At 35.2% G+C, this 19640-nt stretch overlaps 1 protein-coding gene across 6 annotated transcripts in view; it reads right to left on the minus strand.

Annotated features, from left to right (window-relative positions):
* LOC117162782 (EGFR adapter protein) overlaps positions 1-19640 on the minus strand; it is a 276395-nt gene that overhangs the window by 178153 nt on the left and 78602 nt on the right. The window contains exon 1 of one of the 6 annotated variants that reach the window (XM_033344740.2): positions 18493-18611. The exons of 4 other annotated variants lie outside the window; for them this stretch is intronic. The gene's annotated coding sequence lies outside the window, so the exon portion shown is untranslated. Of the gene's footprint in view, positions 1-18492; positions 18612-19640 lie in introns of those variants that run through there. One more of the 6 variants, XM_033344741.2, reaches the window with a different exon arrangement.

Genomic DNA, 19640 nt, shown 5'->3' on the forward strand with positions numbered 1-19640 from the left:
TTGGAAAAGACCAATTTTTTGGTTCCAAAGAGCTCCAAATAACGTAACCAGAAATTCGTTACTGGAAAAGAGATTTTATGGAGCGAAAGCTGATACGCGTCGGAATTCATATTCATTGAAATTAACAAGAAATCCGGAACTTACTAGATTCAATTCTCCATAAATCCTCCAAGAGCTTTTAATCCAATTTTTCAATCTATTCAGTTCGTAACATACAACAGTGTAAAATAAAATACGATGCAATACAATAGTGTAAAAATATCGATAATAATAAATATGTGTAAATAAAAAATTTTTATTATTTTCACTGATATCGTAATTACGATGCTATGACACGTGATTAGTTTTATTAATTTAATTATCAATTTATATTTTACTATCAAACGGAAGGATATAACTCAGTTTTAGAATCGATTTTTATGTTTTGTACATTAAAATGCCAGAAACGTGGAAATGTCTAGAAAATGAAATAACATTGTGAAATTCTTATTACAATTCGAACGCTAAAGCAAAGGAATCGAATGAACGAAGAACTAGACCCGAGATTGTTGTTACAGTGATAGAATAATTGAAACGATTGGGGTGAAAACGAGGCTCATAGACATTTGCCGAGAGATGGTATCTTATCGAATTTGGGTCGAAAAAACTAACGAGGGATCTGTACTGCCGGGATCGATCCACTTACGATCTGACGTTTTTAGGTCAGCTCCGTCACTCTCTCAAATAAATTGCTGTAACAGTGTCACGAACAAAAGGAATCTTCGTGACACTCTAGATTTTACACGTGCAGCTATACGTACTTCATTCCCAATTAATAAGTTCAGTTGGTAACAAGCTAAACAAAATTGTAGTATTTTTCTTTACCGAAATTTACGATCAACGAAGTTATCTCATTTACATATGATTTATATATTCGTTGCATTTAATGTATAAAATTAAACATTTAATGTAAAAAATTAATTATTATACACGTATTATCATATCCATTGGTATGTTTCAAAAGTCAGCTACGTGGATTTTTATCGTAAATTATGCTCGAATGCAACACGCGCAAAAATAGTTGCGACATAGCACCTGGTATCGTTCGAAATTAGTTTTCCGAATGTTTTCTGTTTGGTTGTTTAAACGGCAGAAATCTCTACATAATTCGAATGCGTTTGTATTATAAAAAATTCCAATTTATTCATAGAAATAAAGAAATGTACGAACGATGTTCGTGTTCATTAATTATGCTTTTAGTCATGCAAATTTTTCAAAGTGTCGACAACGCATCAGCTGACACAATAGCGGTCGATAACTTACGTAGATTTCATCATTTAAGCATACTGTCATTGCACAATGGCATTTGTCATTAATAAGATTTGAAACCTGCCACGCCCATGATAAATCCCGATATTTATCGCAGGCGTTGTATCGTTACGCTATGGTGATTTTCATTAATGCTCGCCATCGATAAACGCAATGTATTCATCCACGTGTAAATTAAAGAAAAAGTCGTTGGTAGTTTCGATAAGGCAAAATTCTATTCCTCACGACCATGATATTTTGAACAAATCTTTTTCACACCAATGTTATGAACATCAATGAGAACGTAACAGTATTTATATTCAAGGACGTACGTAAGGAGTAAGGTGCATGCATAGTATAAGGATACTAGAGATTAATGTATATTTACGAGTTACTTTTCATATTTTTGATCATCGTGTATTTTTAGAATTTATTTCGTGTCTCTGAAATTTATTTTATTTACTTTAAAATCGAAATGTAACACATATAAGTCGATTAAAAAAGTAAGAATTCCAATTTTATATATTTCTAATTAGCTATATCTCTGCCTGATTGGTGCATTTCTTAACTTCGTGATTTATTAATTAAACATTATTATTACTATTACACTACATATATCTATATTACAAAATTACATTTAAAGAAACATCGAAGTATCAGTTCAAATATACTACGTAACAATGTTAAATGTGAAAACAGAGAAAATCACTGAACTTAATCAACACGATATTATATTTAATACATAATACGATTTGTAACCATGTATCTGCAACTATCAGGAATTTAATATGAATTAACAAAATGAAAAATATATGGGATTTCTTTCAAGGTTCTATTTAGATATTATCAATCGTTTATCCGCTCTATGGGTATCGAAAAATCTATTCGCAGTTTGCGTGACAACCATATAGATATTACATAATGTTATCCCAGGGGTCGTCCTTAATTTCGGAATATCGGGGAAGAAGGAAGTAACTGGAGTGTTAATCAGGAATGGACCTTTTTACGAAGGGATATGTCGTTGAAGAATGAAGAGAGGAGGGAGAGCCTGGATTCAGATACACGTCGATAAATGCGGATGAAGGTGAAATGCCATCAAGGATGCTAGATGATAAAACGGGAAGGGATGATCGAGTGAGTGATCGGTCCGAATAGAAAATGGAGGTTAGGCTATACTCCGTTGCCTACAGCCCTACAGCTAGATTAGATTGCCTACCCTCGATCGTCTTCAACTCGGGACAATATCCTTCCAGTTACAAGAAATCGTTTTTGTCAGTAGGTCTAGAGAGACTTACTGCGACAATTCGAACAAATGTTCGGGAGGAAATAACGTGTTACGGGAAAACAAAGAACGAGAATAAGGATTTCTAATAAAATTCAGTTGAAATTAGAAAATCTGGAATTTACTAAACATGGTCCTAAAATTCTCTATTATTGGAAACCGATTACCTGTAAATCCTTTTGCTCATTGCTAGATGCCTTTGGTATTTATAGTTATTTGGTATTTATATTTTATATATATTTGGTATCTGTATTTAAAGTTATATATAATTTATAGTTTTTAAACTTGGACTTGTAAAATGATTAAAAACGGAGAAGTAAAAAGGGGAGAAATAACGAATAATAATTTTGAAAGTACGCACTTTGAATTTGCCTTTTTGTTGAATAAGTTTCTTTGTCAGACTTTGAAGAGAGTTGTCTTTTGTGAAAATAATGACTAACGGGATTGCAATTTGCTTTCGTATATTTTCTTTTCCGAGGGTTATTACGTGATAGTGACCCATAGAGACTCCGTCTATAGAGTCATTACGATACCTATACTTTGCACGACTACGTAATGGAGAATGATTTTAATCGAAGAAATTAACAACGACGTCTTGCCCCAGAGAAATTTACTTTCAACTTTTTGTCAAACCGCGACGTGTCGGACTTCGCATATAATAACCGTTCTTTTTCAATTTTGTGCTAACACTATACTAATCTACAAAGTCTTGTTATGCAAATCGGAGACATAAGAAAATTTGCTTGCATATCAGAAAAATTTCTTATTTCTCCTGAAATCAAATTTTAGTATCATATAGACAGTTCCACTGAACATAAATTGACTTCGAAGAAATGTTTCAGACACTCGTATATTTGTATTAAATTAAATTTTTTAGAAAGCTAATGAAAGTAAATATTTTTTCAATAAGATTGACGTAACTAAAACAAGCAGAAAGGGATTTAATAAAATATCACAAGAACGGAAGGAAATTAAGATATCTAGAACGGTCTTTATTGATCATCAGGAAAACCGCGGGTAAATATTACATTTGTGGACTGAGAACCCTCTTGGTTACTTGCTAACCTTAATTTCATCTTGCTGATAGAATTTCGTATAGCTACCTGTAGTAGCCGTTTCCATTTCCCCTCGGACTGATCAGAGACCAGATATTCGAGGTCGAATGAAACAGTAAGTTTTACGAAATTAGTGTCTCAACAACATTTCTATATAAGAGTAAGTCAGATTTAAAAGAATGAAAAATTCAGGTTTTTTTTTCATAAATCTCAAATGAAATTTTACTTTGTTTATTTCAAACTATATATTTCATAGCATAAAGACTAGAAATATCAGATCGTTGATTAGTATTCCTATTGAAACTTGTAATATCCACGATTTTTTTATTAAAAGTATTTATTAATCAAAATATTATCCATTGAATTCGCTATATTTTATGTGTAATAAAATCGTTGTCCTTAATAGACGACAACTAAATTGAATTTGCACATCAAACGTGATTTTTATCATATTCACAAATACATTTACGTATAGCGAGAATTAACGAATTATATCAGTTTTAATCAACGATTAATATTAGTTCCACATTCGTTCGTTTTAGATTACATGTTTCTTTGGTTTGTTTTTATTTCACTATGAACATTCTTCACGATCACATAAGTATTATACATTTGACAATCTTCCGTTCTTCATTTCCTTAATCCAAAAGGGTGATCTCTTCTGTAATAATTCAAATTTCATGCTGTACGATAGGTATAACAAACCTGCAAGCATGCGCAGACCCATTAATCTTCGGTTGCTAAATAACTTGGACAAAAAGGAACATCCCTGGCACAACATAATTCGTCAGGCAGCGCGAATGCAGCAGGTTTAGTCGCTATTTGATTTACTCCGTTGCAGGAACATGCAGGCGATTAATGCGTCTACTTTATGGCAGCTTAACAGCCAATCAGTATGCGAATTGCGGTTTACCATTGATTCATTAAGTCATGGCTTGTCGGAAATTTGCATAATCGTTCGAAGGAGCAACTAGATCTGGGTTGTTGCTGCCGGATCCCACGAGAGAATCAGGATCGCTCGATTTGCTCGGTAGTCGCTACCTAGCCATCTTATGCTAATACGCACTGCGTCGTACAATGGCTTTCGATAGCGACAATGTTGACTTGCCGTACAAACAGACTGAATGATATCAGCGACGTGTACGGGATCAGAAAGTTCCACCACGTACTCATTACACCACGAAAATGAGGCCAATGTCAAGTTTCGGTCTCCTTCAACAAAACTTGCTATTTAGACTACGAACTTTTCCACTGTTATACTATCAAGTACATCGGTTTCGTTATACGAACTATCATCGATATGTTTAGAACGACGTTTGGATGGGTAGCAAAGTTTGCGCGTGAATTGTAATTCAATTCTTTATCAGTGGTTTGTATCGTGAAAACTTCGGAATTTTCCTTAAGCAATTGGAGTCTCCATGAAGAGAAAAGGTACATTGTACATAATCAAACGGATTAGAATTATAATGCAGAATATTAATCGTATACTGTGGTAATGATCTCTTTTTTGAGATGCAGCAAACTAAACTTCGAAACAGTGATAAACAGCAAATAAAGAAATATTTTCTGGGTCTTTAAGGATATTTAGTACATACATACACATGCACTTTACAGCGATCACAATTTACATAGTAAACTATCGATTGTATTAATAGCCTCCATATTTAGTGGGATCATCCTAACATAAAGTGTATATTCAAGATGAGCATATTAATTTTTCACGAAAAAATGCATACTCGTACTAAATGTCTTCGTACTTTTACATACATTTCCAGACTGATTCGAAGATTTATCAATATGATGATAGTCGTGTCTCGTTACGTTACTCATGAAATTTCAAAAAGTTAGTACATGAAACATACGTATATTCGTAAAAATGTATTATGGCAAGCGTTTGAATATTTTCGAGAATGCAACAAGAGTCGTATATCTGTTGCTATATTCGAAAATATCGATACATTGGCGAACGATAACGCTATACATTCAAGGATTAAATAACTGGACAAGCACGTACATAGTAACTGCAGAGAAGATACCTGTGTGCAACGTTGGTCGTAAGTTTATGAAATATGAAGTCGAAAGCTAACTAATTTATAATTTTATGGGCACAAAACGCTTAACATTCCCCGAATTCCAAAGTTTCATTCTGTAAATTGTACAGTCCTGTTACCAGCTTGCAATATTAATCATACGCTTTTTATGTTGTACAAACTTTAGGATCAAAGTTCGTGACGAAGGTACAGCTTGAATTAGTAAAGAGTTACTTAAAGTTACGATGGTTTTAGGAAGTGACGTGCTCCTGAAATTTTGGACGATAGACGTCTGGGTGAATTTGTTTCTTTAGAACAAAATGTATTTGAAAAATATTGTACTCTCGTCAAATACTACAATGCAATATCACGCTTTTCCTGCGTTGTAATACGTTTCTCGTTCCTAACGCTGCGCATCAAAATTTATTCGAGTTGTACGCATTATATGTAGTCTTGATGGTCTTCATTAAATGTAGAAAATGCGAAGCGTGAAATTGTCGATCGAGTGGCAGTTACTTAATCATCAAGCTGGTGCGCTGCAACGACTTTCATTAATATTGTATAATGAGGATCAATGAATGAACATGCGGTACACTTCTCGTTAAAAATAGCAGAAAGACGTGACAATTTTTTATTTTCCCTATTTATGGAATTTTAACCACTAGCCAATTTTTATAAGTAAACGTAATATTACTCGTTAATAATTTAATAGTTATTTTCTATTTTGACTTTCTATTTTAACATGGAAATTTTATTTTTCCCGCTTGTATTAATCTTCAAACCGACGATAGCGAATTTTTTAGGAAATGCACATGTCAAGGTCGTCGTATCGTACAGTGTCGATCCATTTCCAAGAGTATCGTATTGCCGATAGCCGGAACCATAAATGTGTCATCACATCAGGGTTTAGGTTGGATAGCGGCTTTGAGTGGTGATTCGTGATATTCTCAGAGAGAGTAGCGCGGCTCTAAGCAAAGTAAAGAATCGCGGATGTCATAGTTTCGGGCTGCCGACAATCGACAAGGGGCCCGACGTTCTCTGCTGTTGTTGCCCGTCGTCGAGGGTCGCGTGCACATTAGCGCACCTGGGGCAGATGATTCGGAGACACTCGAGCTCACGATGTTCCGTGGTACGTGGAAAGCGATAGGAATTTTCTAAATGGATTTGGCCACATCATCGAGTGGAATAAAGGGAGGATTGACTGTGAGTCAAAAAACTCTGCACTTACCCCACGATTAATTTACTAAATGTCCAGCTGGACAAATTGCAAAGTACGAATTAAATTAAAAAAAAAAAAAAAATTGTCCCACAACCTTCGCGAGATCGAGATCATCTAAGATCGTTAGATGCACGAATTAGATACAAATGAGCAATTATGAGCCAGTTACTAGTATTAAGTAGAAATCGGTATTAATCATTCCATAGATTTGTTATAAGTTGTATTTTCCATATCTGTTGTCTAAAATTATCTCTTATCTTTCTTTCCCATCAGCTTTTCTATTCTTTTTTTATATAAAACTTCCATCGAGATAAATTTGTCAAAATTCAGTAAGTTTAAAAAAATCGTGTTATCGATCGAGTGATACTAAATAATAAGGACCCTTTGCTTCTCGCAATGGATGGTAATATTAACACATTCAACGTGGAAGACGTGAAGAACGCACGTGTCATGGGGATTTCCTATTTTCTAACGGATGACGTGCAGATAAATGGATACATGTTATAGAAATATCGATTTCCGCCACGAGGGACACCCTTCGATTTTGCGCGCCGCATTAAATCCGTCGAACAAGCAACCGACTTTCGACTTGAAGGAGATAATAAGATTGCACGCCTACTTTATAAACACGGCCTTTTCAAATTTCTAAAATTCCGAACGGGCATCAAGAATATGTTCTATTTCCCTGGATGCATAATTACGTAGCATCTATCGATTGTTCCCAAAAGGATTTATCAGGGAGCGCCAGGTGTGCGCTCACGGTTTATGGTAACATTTCACAATATTTGTGTTTCGTGGAGAATGAAAAAAATGGAAGAAAAAGAGGCAATATTGTCACACGAAACACTGCATAATCGTATTCGTTATCATACTTTTTGGTTAACGCATTCATTTCTGACTGATCGTGTAGATACACGTAGATGCGTCCAAACAAATCGATGTTGATTATAATGCTAACATGTAACAGTTTTACCTTCTGAAAATAAATTGATAAAAGTTTATCAAAAAAAAAAAAAAAAGGAAGAAAATGGAATGAAAACATAGGTCATAGGATAATTTAAATGATCATTATATATTGGCTTCACGGTTGTCTTCTTTCACGCATGGAACATATAACATATCTTCGTGACGCATGAAATTTATAATTGATCGTTTCTTTGTATACGTGACGTTTCATACACTGTATGGTATACAGTCTGTTTTGCATCATTTCATACATTTATCGCTAAATTTCAATTTCTCCCGGAAGCACATAATATGATGATTACACAAAATTAATGTAAATGGATGCAAATTATTCGAGCTTGGAACGATACTTCTAATTAATGATCCAACACAGTAATTTAGCGCTTATAAATTACGGATAGTGATCGTTCTGATATATTAACTTGGAAATTAATTTCAAATAAAGTGAAATAAGAAAGCACCATTAACTGGAAAATACTATCTTAATCGGTTGTTTATCGTCGCATTGACTATATGATAGATTACTAGTAACTCGGTTGAAGTCATAGGCTGAGTTTTATACTTTTATAGCTCCTGGAAAGGATTGATTTATTTTCAAAATGTTAGCAGTTATATCGTTTGATTAAAATTTTATCAACTTACTCCTTACAGAGTAGCAATTAACATTAAAATATGATCTAGCAAGAGAAAATTTGTCTCCGTGTAGAATAAGATAGTCTGCAATAATAATTGTATTATGTATTTGTTATACGTATAGCGATAAGTCTGATATATTAATGCAGGAATTAAATAATCTCGAATAAAGCGAAATTAGAAAAAGTTACAGATAGGAAATATTTTTGTTTTTTTTTTTTCTTTATTATTGATCGTACTCGCGATGGATTTTTATAAAATATTTATATCGACAGATGAACTAATGTTACAGAAATTTGTCAGTTTTATAGTAAACATTTATGCAAACAACAAACATTCGAGCTAGTAATTGTTTCTCAGTAAAAAGTTCGATGCGTATTTCCGCACCGATGCGAAAAGCTCGGCGATTGTTTCGGCAAATTGGAAAATGTTTGCGCGAAATTGACTCGATGGAGAAGCGACGCGTTAACTGGTTCATAATGAATATTTGAACTGGCATGACAATTAACTTGTTGGATAATATAATGGCCAAAGGGAAGCGAAATGCGTCGGGATCGCAACGAGGCAACGATTTTATGGGTTCGATGAATTCATTGAAGCGTATTGGCTGGATAAAAAATTTTCTCATCGATAAAATGAAAATTCGCGCCACGGTTTATGCTCCTGAATGTTTTTATGGGAGAAAAGATGGGACTGCGAGTGATTTCCATTTTTTGTAATTCTTAATCCGAATTAATTGAAAAATAAAACAGTGAAACGAAATATAATACTGATGCGGATGCTGATAAAACATTCAGAAATTTCTGATTTCAAAATTTAGTCATAATTAACATTGGCAAATTTTTACTCGAAACAAAATTTATGAATAAAATTTTAAATACAAAAAAAAAAAAAAATACAAAATATACATCTATTGAAATAATGTAGTGAAATGTTCACAGTTTGAAACAACTGGTTCATTACTTTTATACGGTAAACGTGCACCTCGTTTAAATACAATCGCGTTAATAATCACTAAATCATTATGCCAGAATTATTTTACTTTGACTATAATGACATATACAAAAATTCTATTTTCTTTTACTCTGTATTGCAATATTTTGTATTTTGCAGACATTTCGGTACAATAGCGTGCAATGGACAAAGAAAACAAAAGGGAAATCGAAAAAAACATGCAGGATAATCCGTGACAAGTTACACGCGATGTTTTGCATGATCCGGTAAGCCGTGACGAACGGAAGAGAACGAACAAGAGAAGGAAAGTATATAAACGGTGGCTGTTTATCGAAACGTCATGCGCAGGCAGCCTATCAAAAGCAGAATCGCTCTCGGGACTCGGGAGCCTCCTCGTTCCCTCATTTCCACGCACGCTTCATTTCCCATACACACTACAAACGTTTGTTTATAGTTAGTGCCGAAAGCTGCTGGCAGCAGCACGGTGTCTACCTTCTTTTATCATTTCATCGATACCGAACTTCCTCGCAAGACTGAACTTGAAGCGTTCGCTTCAAACTTCAATGATTATATGCATCCTATGTGCATCATTCTATGATATGATAATACATCCGTATTTTAACGATGAAAGAGAAGGTAGTAGTATTTCTGTAAACTGTTTCCGCTCCTTGTGTAATATGCATGTAATTAACATTTTTTTTTTTTTTATTGAAACTTGATATTTTAAGATGTGTAATTTGATGCAAAGTAAAATAATTCTTAATGATAATGTTTCCCTTTATTAAGTGGACGTTTCATGATTCAGGGTCATTTCAAGGTCATAGTATAGGTTGTTGAACTCGTCTTAATATCAGCCACAACAGTATGGAGTTAAAAATACGTGGTAACAGTGCAGGTGATGTTGACTTCTTATCGAAAGAACAATTTCTTGGAAATTTCTTATAGTAGAATTTGTAGCCAAGCGAAAGCTGATTAATTTTTATTCAAAACATTTGTTTGTCAAATTATCGGGAGCGTCTGAAAAATCGTGGTGACATTTACGCGTCACACACTGTACAAATGTTAATCTCATGTCGGAACATTTTCTTTCTACGTTACTACAAAATAGAAAAGAGATAATTTTTCAAATAAATATAATAAATGAGATGATTCTGTTCTGTATTTTCTGTTCCTATTTCCTGCTTGTAAATATCCTTTTTCGCGGATAACACACTTGAAACGGCGCAGACATGCTAGAAACTCGCATCTGTTTTATTCGTAAATAGACGTCTGTTATTAATTCATTTAAGTACAGCGGCTGCTTCAGTATCTTGTCATTTCCGAAAAGCGATCTTGTTTCTTCCTCATTTTGTTTCTTTTTTTTTCATTCCTTCTCCGGAGCAATCTACTTGTTTCACAGGCCAATGGTTACGAAACCAATCAGTGTAACCCGCTCGAATGGAAGGCTCGGCAGGTGTACAAAGAGCTGCTGCACGAAAAACGAACAAAATATTACGCGAATTCCGAAAACGCGGACAAAAAAACGCCGTTACATTTGCGTCATTCTGCGTGAAAACGTATTTTTCACACAAACATGACAAACGTCGTCTAATACAAGATCCATTTCAATTGTAAGTTCCTTTCGCTTTGTTCGATATGAATCTACCATCAGCTTTAAAAAATAGTAGCTAGTCTTTCGATTCAAAAGTGTTTCTACTGTTATTCTAATTTCTATTATTATTTTAACTTCAAGTATTTGAAAGATACTCCTCGAAAGCATAGTAATTGGGGCAGATAATTAAACTGCGGATTTTTATGCAGTTATAGGAAATTTAAAATGCCTGTAAAAATGCGCAAAATATACGAAGCGTGGTAGCTATGTATTATAATATCTAGTGGATGAAATAAGTTTCTACTTACATTCCATTTCCTTAATGAAATTTATAAAAATAGGAATTTGCATAATAATCTGCAATCTGCTGAATACTTGAGGAATAAGGAGGAAAAAGAAACAAAGAATATTACAAAAATACCTTCACCGAGAAGATCAAATTTTAATATTTTATTCCACCAGTGACGAATTTTACCATCATCGTTTATAATATGAGGTTTATCTTTTCGTTAGACGTCATAAAAATATGAGAAGAGAAAGATAATTTAGAAAATTATTTTAATCGTTTCTTCATTGAATATCACAAAGTATTGAAACAAAATAAGAAATGTCTATTTTTATTATATTATCAAAACCAACAAAATCTTAACAATATTATATATTTTGCTTATTTATTTTTTATGCATGAAGCTTTATTACTCCTAATGTAACGCAGACTTACACTACTTAGATACATTGAAAATAAAAAGACTGGAAATATATTTTCTTTCGTAGACATCATCTATTTTTAAACAATAGACATTAAAACCTTGAACGATATCCAAAGTGAACATTTTACAGATGCGTATGTCTAGAATATAATAAAAGATTATAAAACTACGCGAAAAGAAAGAAGTTTAACTGCTTCTACGAATTTTGTAATTTTATTTTTCATTTACTTCAACCATGTACCAGTTCTAAACAATGTACTAGAATCCAAAATGAATACGTAGACAGGTCTGAATAATTTAATCGGAAGTCGTAAATTTCCAGCGAAACTGTTCGCGGAGTCCATAAAAGCGAAGGCTTCTTAATCAAATTTTAGCGAGAGAAAAATCGCAATTAACGCGGCAGTTTAATCGTACGTAATAGCTGCGCCAATTTTGCCGAATATGCAAGAGCCCGCAGAGCTCTGTCAGGACATCAATTTGCGTTATGCAGCGTGCTCGTTCAATCTCCTTCGAAGGTCCTGCCGACCGAATCACATTCCTGGGCGGCCTCGTTTCTCCCTTCAGGAAAATTCAGCGACCACTAAAGGTTTTCGTTAAATTATTCAGGGCCACGAGTCGACCCGTGGAAGGGCGATTTCCTTTCGGGTGATCGATCAATTAAGTCGACGACTATCCCGGAACAATCGTGCTTTATTATCTGACGAATCCTGAAACCATTTCATTCCGGCTATTCATCTCGCTGCGTTCTGCAACCACGGAATAGAATTTTTCGTCTTTTCGTCGTTACGAGATCATGACCTACGAAAATGTTATTTCTGCGATTATCTAACATGAGATTGCGGTTTCTCGTCACAATTCGTTGTAGTGCATACTTGCGTACATTTCATACGTTTGCTACGCTTGTTAGAATAACATTAGAGTGCGTATGAAGACCGCAGGCCAAGCATACGACTAGTCATGTTTCTTATTTTGAGTAGTTTTAAAATTCAGTATATTTCCAATCAAGCCTACTTTATCAAAATTGTCATTGACTCTTCTGAGTTAGACGCGTGGTTTTTCTAGTCACTTTCGTTCCATCCAGGATTACTTTCAATAATATGATTCAAACGATACAGTAGAAATATGAGAATTATTTTCTAATGACACGTTAATAAATATACGCGCGTAAATGATATATATATCGTCTCGCATTATAAATAAAAAAGAAGGAATCATATTTAAGGTATGTTTCTATAATCGTTAAGACGGCATTCTCATAACCGAAAAATATGCACATTCATAAGAATATTGTACATAATTCATCTTCTCTTTTTTACCAGTTCAACAATCGAAAATCCCTTAGTAAAAACCCAATTACGTTTTTTCGACACTTCTTGAACCCTATAACGCCCGTTTGTCAAATATAAATTATGCTTCTAACGAAACGTAAAAAGCCTCGGGAAAACGGTTCTTAACGAGAGCGCTCGGACGAATGAATCGTATTATACGAGTAATTCGCCGATGCGGACATCAAAGATGGAAAAATCTTAAGGTTTGCCATCGTTCAAGAAACGGGACTTTGAATTTCGATAAAACTGAAAGGGCCTCTGCCAATCGCTCTTTCCGGGTTAAAAAGGAACGTATAAAGCGCACGCCGAGAACGACGGTACAGGAGAAAGTGCATTAATTGCATCGCTTGATCATCGAATGGCGTGTCCGATCTTTCTAAGCGTGCGAGTTTTACGATCGATGAGAAGAATATCGTGCGAGATCGGGTTCGTCTGCCGCCGGAAATGACGCGACTTTTCCACTGACGTATATATATATATATATATAGAAGAAGAGAGAGAGGAGCTTTATGACATCGCGGTGTAATATCGGACGATATTTCCGTCACGTAAATTCGTAACGGCCGCTCGATAGAGAGCACCGAGAATTCGATTGGAAAACGATGGCCTGAAGTTGAAATGTTGAAACCAAATGTACGAATTCGAGGAATACGCCCGGAACAGAATCGTACGTTTTGAACAGCGGCCTTGGAACTTTTCTCCCATCATTGGCCGTATAGCGAATTTCGAAAGTCAGATGTATGGTGTACACCGACATGTCATAGCTCGGTTAGTTTTCAGGAATCTATTGACAGGACCCTTTTCTCTGGTTTATTCAGCTTATCGCATATGAAAGAACGATTTGATTTGTTTGTTATCACAATATGATGAAAAGTCTGTTATAGGTACATGTGCGTATAGTACGCATCATTTTACGATGAAACTGTGTTCTTTTTGTAACGATTTTTATTTAAATATTTATTTATTAAATATTTGTAATTTTAAAGTAAATGTAAATGTACTAGTAGAGCATGAGAGTATAAAATAAATATGATAAGTATACAGCATTATTGCCAGACTGGTAAAATTGGAGGCTAAATGTTTGGACATTTTCTCGTTTTTCGCATGATATGTAATATAATTATTAAATCGCAGATAAAATAGCTTGTACTAATTTTGTTCTTTGTTATTGTGTATCAGGCAATTATAACAAATTAAAATAATCTTTGTCTATAAGTCGTCCAAGTTCTAAGCTATGGAATAAATAACAAAGCAGTTAACAAAGTGTTATTCGCATGATTAAACGAAAAATATTGCTTTCAATTATCAAGTTATTATTAATGTACACTTTTCAATAGAATACGCGCACCGATAACAAGAATCGATCAAAATGCCTGGATATTTATAACGTACATAAAAATACGTATCTACATTCAGTATATCACTTCAAAGTAGAAAGTAACTTCGTCAAAAGTCATTTGACCAACTTCAGTTGTCACCAACACATTAAATCTTCGTAACTTATTCAAGAAAATTAGCTGCGTGCTGATAATCTTAGCAAGTAACGATGCAATTTGTCCCTTCACCGTAAATCTTAATTGAAACATTCAATTAAAACGCTAACTGCGTAACCCTGTTTTTGAAACTCAGTTAACGCCTTTGGAAATCACTCGAGCTACACAGAAATATGTATATGCTAATGATAGACCCAGATTTCCGAATTAACGAGGCAGCCACAGGCTTAAAATGGGAAGTTATTACGACGCAATATTCCAAGGCACGAACTAGAAGTTTCTTTAGGACGAAAACTCTCTTCGCAAACTCTTCTGTAAGTGAAACTTGAAACCTGCATAATTGACATCAAATTTCTGGCAGCTGGGAACGTTTTTCAATGAAATTCCGGCAGCCCCTTCAAACACGCAGTCTTCTTTTTCATCGTATAATCTCCGTGAAAATAGGTGACGGATGACGAGTATATTGGCGTCTTGTGTTACATGAAATTTCAAAGGAACTGCTTGACACAATTTCCATGGTCGATCAAATACGCGTGGCTGGAAACTGGGAACTTTTAATATTCCTGTATCTGAATGAATATGGAACGCGAGGCTATAAAAAGCACACTCTAACAAAGATAGATGGGTGGTTACACACAGTAAAAGGAAAGTAATAGCTTTATCAAAAACAAAATTTGTAGTAACAATTGAATTTATGTATCTCTCGTTTGCAAGTAGAGAATCAATTTCTTTATTTCATCGTGCATATTGTCATGTATGAAATTAACATTGATTCCATTAAACTAGTCTCGAATTAATCACAATTAAGATAAAATTTCTCCAAATTTCTGGGATTTATTTGTGACATTGGATAATTTTCATTGCATCGAAGATTCAGAAACATTAAGTGAAATAAAGATTTCGTAAGATTACGTACGAAATAAATCACAGATTGCTACTTTGTATTTTATTTCCACTTTAAATAACATTTTTTTAATTTCATCTGTATTATAACTACACCCAAAGTTATACCCTTTGTTATTTTTTAATAAAAATTACTACAATTTAAAACTACTATCTGTAGGATTTGTTTTTGTTCGATTATACATGTATGTATGTGGCTGCAATATATTCCACGATGAAAAATTTAATTCAATAGTAGTCCAATAAAATTGGAACGTTAGCAAAACGTGCTGTATGCATCGCATCGGCATTGAACACAATCGAATACCACTTACGATTCTTCAATCGCACTCATTGATTGGTGAAAATAAAATGAAATCCATCAATTTTATTCACATCTTTAACAACGTGTGTTCATTTTTTACTAAAACCTAGGAATTTATACTTCTTTACAGTTTCACTCTCTTTGATAAAAATACATTTTCCAATATGTTGTAACAGGCTTTCGTTTCGAAACATGTTTTTCGACCATGTTTTCAATTAGTTGGAAATTTATTGAAAGTTCTAAAATCACGGTATTATATAATCATAGGTATTACAGAAATGGATTAACGATGAGACTGTAGATGTTTCTGCAAATTTCAATACCTATGAACTCGACTACAAAAATAGAATCTAAACAGAGATTCGCTTCGTCCACTAAGTATCTTTGCGAATATTTTACTTTATATATGTTACATATTTTACATTTTACGTCCATTCTGTAGATTTTTGTCTATTAGATTTCTCATAAATACATTAACACATATATATACTGGTCACGACAGTCATTCAAGACGCTTTTACTATATTCTTCTGAATTATTTCTTCTGAAAGAAATTTCTATAAAGTCGAATGAATTTATTTAATTGACGTGGAATTACACAAGAGATTATAACATTTTCCTGCTATTCTGATAACAGTGTATTGCCATTAATCGTTAAAAGGTAAATGCGAAAGCAGAAACGCAACGTTTCTCGAATGAAGAAACAGGAAAGCATAAATATCATTGCAATTTAATATTCCTACCTTTAATCCTATATATATGATCTTCCGCGATATCAAGTAATTATCTGAATATCGAAGAATTTATACGATATCCTATCGCGAAAATCCGTTTCATGAAACAATTCGTTAAATTCAATTCATTATACGATGCACGAATTTGGGTCCGAAATAAAGCGATTGAACGGTCGATCGGTCCAGTCATCACTTTTACCTTTTATCATATTGATAGGCCGTGCCGACAATTATCTTTTCGTTTGAAATTTGCGATGAAGCGTGTGCATCGATAGCCAGGCGAAACTCGTACTCGTATCAATTGGCCCCTGCGATCTGGCAAAGCGCTCGTTTCATCCCCCATACCCAATTTACTAAAAGCAATGAATTTTTACCATACGCGGTATTACGTGGTTATTTACAAAATGCGCGCACGCGAACGCTTTTCAATGAGAGAGAGAGAGAGAGAGAGAGAAAGAGAGAAGATCGTCAATTCGAAATGGTCGTCCAGCGAAAGTAATGAATTTTTATTGGGCCTCTCGCGCCGCCCGTTTTACAGGGACCGTATCGACGCAAGAGGCTTTTTCATCGTGAAATCATTAGCAGAGATTCCCCGTTTACCAAGGGCGATGCATTTTTACGAGACGTGACGTCACCGGTTTGCGAAAGACAGGCAACATCGTGGCGGTTAAACGACCGACCAAACGATTCGCCGTGTTGTCCCGGCCTGCTCGGCAACGCGATACTTTTATTTTTAATTGGGTTACTCAAACTAATTAATTCTCGGCCCAACCTCTCATTAATGCGACAGAGAAATTAACGACGGGAAAAAAAGAGCCATTGACGTTCCGAGTAGAAAAGTCGGTAATTTATGGTCCGCGTAAATGCTCGCCGTGTGTAAAATACTTTTTACGCCTGACCCCTCTCCCCCTCTCCGCTTCCTCTTTCAACCCATCCTCCTGTCTGCGACCATGAATTTTTCAAAAACTCCGTTGATCGAAGCCGATTGATTGGCTTCGTTGTTCATGGTCACGCGCCACAGATATCCTTGATTTTTATGTGTAATTTCTTTTTAATTCGAAGTACCGTGCGAATATGAAGTACCTGGACTATGTTTGGCGACGATAAACTTTAAGAGAAAACTTTTTTTTTGCAGGGAATTCAGGGATTTGGGAAATTTCAGGGATTTAAATTGTACAGGATCCGATGAAATGTTTTAATATTTCGACTTCGTAAATTCTTAAGCCGATAATAAGGATTTTAAGATACCATTAAACGGTATGTACATGCACGTGCATATGTAGTGTCTCGATATAACTTTACACAATGTAAAAGTTACGAGTGCAACCGGAAATATTTGATGCTACACTGTGACAGAGAAAATATTCAATGTCACAATTTTAAAAGACACTGCATAAAATTGTTACGTCAGTTACGTATTGCATTCTTGAAATCACGTTGTTGCTATTTATAATTCAATATGCTGAATAAAAATTTCTATTTACCCCAACCGCGCGCCTGTTTGTAATTTTCTATTTTGACTTATCTACCTACGATTCTCCGTTTCACGTAAAACCAAACACGAATTGTCAAAGAAAATACCAATTCATTTAAATTGTACGATATAAGAGAAAACTTTTCCATTTGTAATTTTTCATTTATGACTTTCAAATCGTCAACGAAACCTATCCATTCAAATTATCCGAAGAAAGCTTTCCTCGATATCACAGTTTCCCACGTACGATAATTTCCTTCGACTCTGCTAAATAATGAAAATCATCACAGACGGCACATTTCCTATCCTATATACCGCTTCAGAACCTAAGCGCTGAGTAGCGAACACCGGAAGTTAGGAAACACGTACTACGAACGTTTTCACCCCTTCGATGGTTCCCTTCGCCGCGCCGATAATAATTTCACCCCTCTATTCTTGAAACCCGTCTTCCTCGTTACAAGCACAGCACGTCATTTTTAATGAACGCGTCTGACGTTCGTTAGGAAAATTTGAAGCAAGCATGTCTTACCTCGTCTGCGTTCACCCTGAGGTAGCACGCCAACTCACACTAGCATCACGCACGAACCTCGCCGGGACGCACTAGAAACTCGCGAAAAAAGAAAGTTTGGCAGGTCGGGTGAAAAGGCACCCCCAATCGCGAGCAGGTACCCGGGTGATACACGAATGACTCGCTGGACGCGACTGACAGTACCGTGTTGCTCCACGTGGGCTCCAAGCTCCAACCACCCCGTGAAACCTACACAGTCGCGTGACGGATCATACACGAGCGTAACGCACACCGACGAACTGGTAACGGGAGGGGGCTGTGATCATGCGCACTCCTGCAGCTTCCTTGGATTCGAACTTCCACTCTCTTTCTCTTTTTCTTGTTAAACGCGTAATTAGCAGCATTTCGCGGCTACGCTGCCCGATAATCGGTTATGGAATGCAATCGCTACCGGTTGATGCTTCTACCGCGTCTGCCCCTGCTTCCGCTTCTACAACGAACGTTCCTTGTTTTCCAATGACTGTCCTAACCAACTCGCGATCGAGGGATGAAATGATTGTTTGGTCCTTCGTACTTGGAAACATCCGCGAGAACTTGGTTCGAATGTCACTTTAGGTTTAATGGAAAATCAGTAGGAAATTGTTAGGATCTTCGAGAATTATTATTTTATTCGAAGTAACAATTTCTAACAGATTTTCGAAGTTCCTCGTCTTATTCACCTCGAACTTCTTTGATAGGATTTAGATCAAGAAACTGTGAAAACGCCAATTCACTATACGTATTATCGTAACTCTTACATACAATTATAATAAATTTTAACTATGTACGATATATATATACCGAATTGTAACTATACACGAATACAAAGTTCCCAACAAGCCGTATATATATATTTGGTGAAACTTCATTGATATCTATTCCCATTCCACTACCAGTCCACCTAACTTTTGTCCTCGACTATATATATATCTATCTGTTCATTATGCGCATAGTAAAATAAGCAATGCAGCCATCGTATATCAGAAACATGAAAGAAATTCTCATAAAAACGCCCTATCACTCTGTTAATAACAAATGCAAATTTCTAGCATTATAAAGAGATTTATAAAACTCGGACGATGGCGGGCACGTTGGTTGCACCAAAGATACGGTAATGAATCGCTTCTCAA

Source organism: Bombus vancouverensis, chromosome 8 (assembly GCF_051014615.1).
Source record: "Bombus vancouverensis nearcticus chromosome 8, iyBomVanc1_principal, whole genome shotgun sequence".
Taxonomy (NCBI): Eukaryota; Metazoa; Arthropoda; class Insecta; order Hymenoptera; family Apidae; genus Bombus; species Bombus vancouverensis.